The 8,479-nt window shown below is 41.0% G+C and overlaps 1 pseudogene; it reads left to right on the top strand.

The window, feature by feature from the left end:
* Positions 1-1,093: 1,093 nt before the first annotated feature.
* LOC121438007 lies at positions 1,094-1,726 on the top strand (annotated as a pseudogene).
* The last annotated feature ends 6,753 nt before the right edge of the window (positions 1,727-8,479 follow it).

The following is an 8,479-nucleotide window of genomic DNA, read 5'->3' as shown; positions in this document are numbered from 1 at the left end:
CAAAGAAGGGGAAGTTTGGGTTTATTTTCTGTTACTATAATAAAATACTTGAAATAATAAACTTAAGAAAATTAAAAAAAAATAGAAATTGTGAATGGAGAAATTCTGGATGTTGAACAGTTTGTAGTCTCAACTCTGGGCTACATCCTGTGACATTTCTCCTGGAGGTAGTTTGAAGGATAAAATGAATTCAAATGAAATACTAGAATTTGTTTCCTTTTCACTCTGTGGGACACAATAATAGGCACGCTACATATTTTGAGTTTCTGTTTCTCCTCTGTTCCCTCTTCTATGAGGATGGAAATTTGAGTCCTTGAAATTATACAAATTACAATGCTAGTTTCACAGTAGGTAGTCTAGGATACTTGGGGCTGTTATATCACTTCATTTTTTTCTAAATTGACACTTAGGTCAATAGGTACTTCATTTGGGCAACCATATACAACTTTTGATAATTTGAAATATTTTATCCACTCATATCAAAAATGCTGTACGAAGATTCCCCAAGTAACTGAATACAGAAGGACTCTCTCTTTGTATGAACAACAGGATTCATTAGAAAGAGTTAGGGCTGTAGTTCTGCTAATCCCATGCTATGGGAGAATGCTCTTGTACACTCTATGGATTTGTCACGTGTTTTAGTTTAATGAAACGCTGATTGGCCAATTGCCAGAAAAGCAGGAAGTTTAAGCAGGGCAATGAGACTAGGAGAATTCTGGGAAGGGAAAAGCAGAGATGGAGTCACCAGCCTGACACAGAGGAAGCAAGATGAGAATGCCTTATTGAGGAAAGGTACCAAGCCACATGGCTAAACATAGATTAAAATTGTGGGTTAGTTTAAGTTGTAAGAGATAATAATAAGCCAGAGCAGTAGGCCAAACAGTTTATAATTAACATAAGCCTCTGGTTGTTTCTTTGGGACTAAATGGCTGCAGAACCAGGAAGGACAAAAATGTCTGTCTACAATTGTCACTCAAACTTTTGCCAAGAATTTCCAAATAAAGCCTGAGAAAGCTTTAAAACAAAAATGATTCTAGACGCTCTGGCTCGCTCTCTTTCCACTGCCATCTTAGTTCCATGTCCTCTACACAAAATGCCTGGTGAAGCCACAGAAACCGTCCCTCCACAGAGCAGGAGCTGCCACAGCCCCAGGCTGAGACAGGGTTGGGAACAGAATTTGACAGCTATGAATCAGTACCAGAGCTTGAGGAACAAGACTCCACACAGAGAGCCACACAACAAGCCCAGTTGACGGCAGCAGCTGAAATCAATGAAAAACCAGTCAGTAAAGCAGAGCAGAGCCAGAGTGGAAAGAAAGCATGGAGGGGTATGTCCAAACTGGGGCTTGGGAAGGTTTCAGGGGTTACTAGAGTCACCATCCAGACATCAAAAAATATCCTCTTAGCCATTACCAAACCAGATGTCTACAAGAACCCAGCTTCAGACACCTTCCTCGTATTTGGGGAAGCCAAGATTGAATATTTGTCTCAGCAAGCATAGTTAGCAGCTGCTGAGTAGTTCCAAGTTTAAGATGAAGCTGTTTTAAACATTCAAGAATATACTCAGACTCGGACAGTACCACAGGAGAGTGAGGAGGAAAAGGTTGATGAAACAGGTATGGAAGTTAAGGACATAGAATTGGTCATGTCACAGGCAAATGTGTCCAGAGCAAAGACAGTGAGCCCTGAAAAACAACAGTAATGATATTGTAAATGCTATTATGTAATTAACAATGCAACTATTTGACAGCGAGGACACTCCCCTTCCTCTCCCACTTTTTTGCTGTTTCAAAGGTGGAACTACAGCTTGGTTTAAAATTTGTTCTCTTTATATCACTAATAAAGTTATGGCTTGTAGTTGGATGAAAAATGCTTTTAGACAGACTGGAACAGCATCAAGCACAACTTGTAGGCAACCGTCATTACTCCAGTAGGCTTTGTTTGCTGTTGGTATGCAGAGGTACAGCTCCTTTTTTTTTTTAAGTTGATTATTCCTTCATTTAATTGTTCCATTTTAAAATCATACATTGCGTAATCATACAGAGACCTACATCTCTCCATCACAATAGGGTTTCCCATTTTTTGAACGTGGGAAAAACTCTCTTTTTTAAAACTAATTTCCACCTTTTTTTTTTTTATTTGTTGGGGCAATGCTTTTTTTTTTAATAATTTTTTTTATTAAGAAAAGAAGAAAAAAAACATAAACAAAAAACAAGTTTCCACCTCCTCCCAGCCTCCCATTTCCCTCCCCCTCCTCCCACCCTTCTCCCCCTCCTCCCACCCTTCTACCCCTCCCCCCACTCCTCTCCCCCTCCCTCTCCAGTCCACAGAGCAGTCCAGGTTCCCTGCCCTGTGGTAAGTCCTAGGTCCTCCCCCCTCCGTCCATATCTAGGAAGGTGAACATCCAAACTGGCTAGGCTTCCACAAAGCCAGCACATTAAGTAGGATCAAAACCCCGTGCCATTGTCCTTGGCGTCTCATCAGCCCTCATTGTTCGCCATGTTCAGAGAGTCCGGTTTTATCCCATGCTTTTTCGGTCACAGTCCAGCTGGCCTTGGTGAGCTCCCAGTAGATCAGCTCCACTGTCTCAGTGGGTGGGTGCACGCCTCGTGGTCCCGACTTCTTTGCTCATGTTCTCCCTCCTTCTGCTCCTCATTGGGACCTTGGGAGCTCAGTCCAGTGCTCCAGTGTGGGTCTCTGTCTCTGTCTCCATCCATCACCAGATGAAGGTTCTATGATGATATGCAAGATATTCGTCAGTATTGCTCTCGGATAGGGTCATTTCAGGTTCCCAATCCTCAGCTACCCAAGGAACTAACTGGAAACCTCATGTTGGGCACTTGGGAGCCCCTCTAGGGTCAAATCTCTTGCTCACCCTAAAGTGGTTCCCTTAACTAAGAATTGTGGTTCCGTGCTCCCCTATCCACCTTTCCTTTATCCCAATTTTCCTGATTCCCCAAATCCCCCCTCCTTCCCTTCTACCTTTTCTCTCCCCATCTCCCCTTACCCCCATCCCACCCCACCCCCAAGATCCTAATTTGCTCCCCGGCAATTGGGTCTACTTCCCTTAGCCAAGAGGATAACTATATGTTTTTCCTTGGGTTCACCTTCTTACTTAGCTTCTTTAGGTTCACCTATTATAGACTCCGTGGCCCTAATTTATGGCTAGAAACCAATTATGAGCGAGTACATCCCATGTTCATCTTTTTGGGTCTGGGACACCTCACTCAGGATAGTGTTTTCTATTTCCATCCATTTGCCTGCAAAATTCGAGAAGTCATTGTTTTTTACCGCAGCGTAGTACTCTAGCGTGTATATATTCCATACTTTCTTCATCCATTCTTCCATTGAAGGGCATCTAGGTTGTTTCCAGGTTCTGGCTATTACAAATAATACTGCTATGAACATAGTTGAACAAATGCTTTTGTCATATGATAGGGCATCTCTTGGGTATATTCCTAAGAGTGGTATTGCTGGGTCCAGAGGTAGGTTGATCCCGAATTTCCTGAGAAACTGAAACACTGATTTCCAAAGTGGTTGTACAAGATTGCATTCCCACCAGCAATGAGGGGACCCCTTCCTCCACAGCCTCTCCAGCAAAGGCTATCATTGGTGTTTTTGACTTTAGCCATTCTGACAGGTGTAAGATGATATCTCAAAGTTGTTTTGATTTGCATTTCCCTGATTGCTAAGGAAGTTGAGCATGACCTTAAGTGTCTTGTGGCCATTTGAACTTCTTCTGTGGAGAATTCTCTGTTCAGTTCAGTGCCCCATTTTTTAATTGGGTTAATTAGCATTTTAAAGTCTAGTTTCTTGAGTTCTCTATATATTTTGGAGATCAGACCTTTGTCTGTTGTGGGGTTGGGGAAGATCTTCTCCCAGTCAGTAGGCTGCCTTTGTGTCTTATTGACTATGTCCTTTGCTTTACAGAAGCTTCTCAGTTTAAGTAGGTCCCATTTATTCAATGTTGCCCTTAATGTCTGTGCTTCTGGGGTTATACATAGGAAGCGATCTCCTGTGCCCAGCTCCTGTAGGGTACTTCCCACTTTCTCTTCTATCAGGTTCAGTGTGTTCGGGCTGATATTGAGGTCTTTAATCCATTTGGACTTGAGTTTTGTGCACGGTGATAGATAAGGGTCTATTTTCATTCTTCTACAAGATGACATCCAGTTGTGCCAGCACCATTTGTTGAAGATGCTTTCTTTCTTCCATTTTATACTTTTAGCTCCTTTATCGAAAATCAGGTGTTCATAGGTTTGTGGGATAAAATCCGGGTCTTCTATACGATTCCATTGGTCGACTTCTCTGTTTTTATGCCAGTACCACACTGTTTTCATTACTGTAGCTCTGTAATAGAGTTTGAAGTCAGGGATGGTAATGCCTCCAGAAGATCCTTTATTGTATAGGATTGTTTTGGCTATCCTGGGTTTTTTGTTTTTCCATATAAAGTTGATTATTGTCCTCTCCAGATCTGTGAAGAATTTTGATGGGATCTTGATGGGGATTGCATTGAATCTATAAATAGCCTTTGGTAGAATTGCCATTTTTACTATGTTGATCCTCCCAATCCAAGAGCAAGGGAGGTCCATCCATTTTTTGGTATCCTCTTCAATTTCTTTCTTCAATGCCTTAAAGTTCTTGTCAAATAGATCTTTCACTTCCTTGGTTAGATGTACCCCAAGATATTTTATGCTGTTTTTGGCTATTGTGAATGGTGAAGCTTCTCTGATTTCCCTCTCTGCTTCCATATCCTTTGTGTATAAGAGGGCGACTGATTTTTTGGAGTTGATCTTGTATCCTGCCACATTACTAAAGCTGTTTATCAGCTGTAGGAGTTCTTTGGTGGAGTTTTTGGGGTCGCTTATGTACACTATCATATCATCTGCAAATAACGAAAGTTTAACTTCTTCCTTTCCAATTCGAATCCCCTTGATTCCATTATGTTGTCTTATTGCTATTGCTAGAACTTCAAGCACTATATTGAAGAGGTATGGGGAGAGTGGACAGCCTTGTCGTGTTCCTGAGTTAAGTGGGATGGCTTTGAGTTTCTCTCCATTTAATTTGATGTTAGCTGTCGGCTTGCTGTATATAGCTTTTATTATATTTAGGTATGACCCTTGTATCCCTAATCTCTCCAAGACTTTTAACATAAATGGATGTTGAATTTTGTCAAATGCTTTTTCAGCATCTAATGAAATGATCATATGGTTTTTTTCTTTCAGTTTATTTATATGCTGGATTACATTGATAGATTTTCGTATGTTGAACCAGCCCTGCATGTCAGGAATGAAGCCTACTTGATCATAATGGATAATTTTTCGGATGTGTTCTTGGATTCGATTTGCCAGTATTTTGTTGAGGATTTTTGCGTCGATATTCATGAGTGAGATTGGCCTGTAGTTCTCTTTCCTGGTTGAGTCTTTGAGTGGTTTTGGTATCAGAGTAATTGTGGCTTCATAAAAGGAGTTTGGTAATGACCCTTCTGTTTCTATCTTGTGGAATACATTAAGGAGTATAGGTATTAGATCTTCTTGGAAGATCTGGTAGAATTCCGCATTGAAACCATCTGGTCCTGGGCTTTTTTTGGTAGGGAGGTTTTTGATAACCTCTTCTAATTCTTCGCGACTAACAGGTCTATTTAGATTGTTCACCAGGTCCTGATTTAACTTTGGTATATGATATTTATCTAAAAAAGTATCCATTTCCTTTACATTTTCCAATTTTGTGGCATATAGGCTTTTGTAGTAAGATCTAATGATTCTCTGAATTTCCTCTGTGTCTGTGGTTATGTCCCCCTTTTCATTTCTGATCTTATTAATTTGCAAATTCTCTCTCTGCCGTTTGATTAGCTTGGATAGTGGTTTGTCAATCTTGTTGATTTTCTCCAGGAACCAGCTTTTTGTTTCATTGATTTTTTGGATTGTTTTCTGTGTTTCTATTTTGTTGATTTCAGCCCTCATTTTGATTATTTCCAGTCTTCTACTCCTCCTAGGTGAGTCTGCTTCTTTTTTTTCTAGAGCTTTCAGGTGGGCTGTTAAGTCTCCAATGTGAGCTTTCTCTGTTTTCTTTAAGTGGGCACTTAGTGCTATGAACTTTCCTCTTAGGACTGCTTTCATAGTGTCCCATAAGTTTGAGTATGTTGTTTCTTTATTTTCATTGAATTCCAGGAAGACTTTAATTTCTTTCTTTATTTCTTCCTTAATCCAGCTATGGTTCAATAGTTGACTGTTCAGTTTCCATGACTTTGTATGCTTTCTGGGGGTAGCATTATTGTTGAATTCTAACTTTAATCCATGGTGATCTGATAAGACACAGGTGGTTACTAATATTTTTTTGTAACTGTGGATGTTTGCTTTGTTACCGACTATGTGGTCGATTTTCGAGAAGGTTCCATGAGCTGCAGAGAAGAAGGTATATTCTTTCCTATTTGGATGGAATGTTCTATAGATGTCTGTTAAGTCCATTTGATTCATTACCTCCACTAATTCTCTTATTTCTCTGTTAGGTTCCTGTCTGATTGACCTGTCCATTGGTGAGAGAGGAGTGTTGAAGTCTCCTACTATTAGTGTGTGCGGTTTGATGGCTGCCTTGAATTTTAGCAATGTTTCTTTTATGTACGTGGGTGCTTTTATATTAGGGGCATAGATGTTCAGGATTGAGACTTCATCCTGATGAACTGTTCCTGTTATGAGTATAAAATGCCCCTCTCCATCTCTTCTGATTGATTTAAGTTTAAAGTCAACTTTGTTAGAGATTAGTATGGCCACACCTGCCTGTTTCTTAGGTCCATTTGCTTGATAGGCCTTTTCCCAGCCCTTTACTCTGAGTAGGTGCCTGTCTTTGTGGTTGAGGTGTGTTTCTTGTAAACCGCAGAATGTTGGATCCTGTTTTCTTATCCAATCTCTTAGCCTGTGCCTTTTTATAGGTGAGTTGAGTCCATTGACATTAAGTGATATTAATGACCAGTGGTTGTTAACTCCGGTCACTTTTTTTTAGTCGTAGAGTTTGTGTGTTTCCCTTCTTTGTTTTGTGTTGGTGAAGGGTCTCTAGATGTCTGAGTTATTGTGGTCATTGTTGGACTCCTTGGTTAGTGATTTTCCTTCAATTACTTTCTGTAAGGCTGGATTTGTGGCTGCGTATTGTTTAAATTTGTTTTTATCCTGGAAAATTTTATTTTCTCCATTTATAGTGAATGAAAGCTTGGCTGGGTATAGTAATCTGGGCTTGCACCCATGGTCTCTCAGTTTCTGCAGTACATCTATCCAGGACCTTCTGGCTTTCATGGTTTCCATGGAGAAGTCAGGTGTAAGTCTGATAGGTTTACCTTTATAAGTAATTTGGCCTTTTTCCTTTGCAGCTCTTAATATTCTTTCCTTATTCTGTATGCTTTGTGTTTTGATAATTATATGGCGAGGGGATGTTTTTTTTTGATCCAGCCTATTCGGTGTTCTGTATGCTTCTTGCACCTTCATAGGAAAATCTTTCCTTAGGTTGGGAAAGTTTTCTTCTATAATTTTATTAAATAGATTTTCTGGACCATTGAGCTGCCCTTCTTCTCCTTCTTCTACTCCTATTATTCTTAGGTTTGGTCTTTTTATTGTGTCCCATATTTCCTGAATGTTTTGTGATGAGAGTTTGTTGGACTTGCTGTTTTCTTTGATCAGTGTGTTTATTTTCTCTATGGTATCTTCAGAATCCGAGAGTCTTTCTTCTATCTCTTGTATTCTGCTGGTTATGCTTGTTTCTGTAGTCTCTATTCGTTTACCTAGATTTTCCATGTCCAGACGGCCCTCTGTTTGTGTTTTCTTCTTTGCCTCCATTTCAGTTTTCAGGTCTTGAACTGTTTCCATTATCTGTTTGATTGTTTTTCCTTGGTTTTCTAGGGTATCATTCACTGATTTATTCAATTCTTCAAACTTTCTGTTATATTTCTCATCCATTTCTATAAGGGCGTTTTTTACATGCTGTTTAAGGGTGTCAATCACTTTCATGAAGTCAATCTTTTCTCCTTCCTCTTGATTAAGGGGTTCTTGTCCTCCCGTTGTGAGGTCGCTTGTTTCTGGTAGCTTCATGTTGCTTTTCAGCTTGTTGGGCGAATTCTTGCCTTGACGTCGGCCCATCTCTTCTTCCAAATGCTCCCTATGGATCTTCTTTTACCGGATTAGGTCTCCTTGCCTACCAAACGCTGTCTCTCCCCAATGTTGGCTCTCCCAATGCTGGGTCTCCTGGCGCCGAAAGATCAGGCCTCCGTGCTGGTTGGGAAGTTCGCAGACAAAGCGCCTACCCCGCTTGGTGCAGGCAGGCCACAGAAACAAAGGAACTGCTGCCCGCCCGGGAGCCCCGGGTACTCGGACCCAGCGCCCAGATAGGCTGGGCTGGGCGATGCCACGCGCCTAAAGAGGGCAGTGGGGGCGAAGTGGGGAGGGCTCTGGACGGAAGCTGGGTGGGCCAGGAAGAAAGAGGCAGCACCCGGGGAGTAG

The sequence above is a fragment of the Microtus oregoni genome, unplaced genomic scaffold, assembly GCF_018167655.1.
Source record: "Microtus oregoni isolate MIOR12 unplaced genomic scaffold, Mior012 000054F_ref0000373, whole genome shotgun sequence".
Taxonomy (NCBI): domain Eukaryota; kingdom Metazoa; phylum Chordata; class Mammalia; order Rodentia; family Cricetidae; genus Microtus; species Microtus oregoni.
The sequence above is the reverse complement of the archived record's forward strand: the minus strand, read 5'-3'. Positions and strand labels throughout refer to the sequence as shown.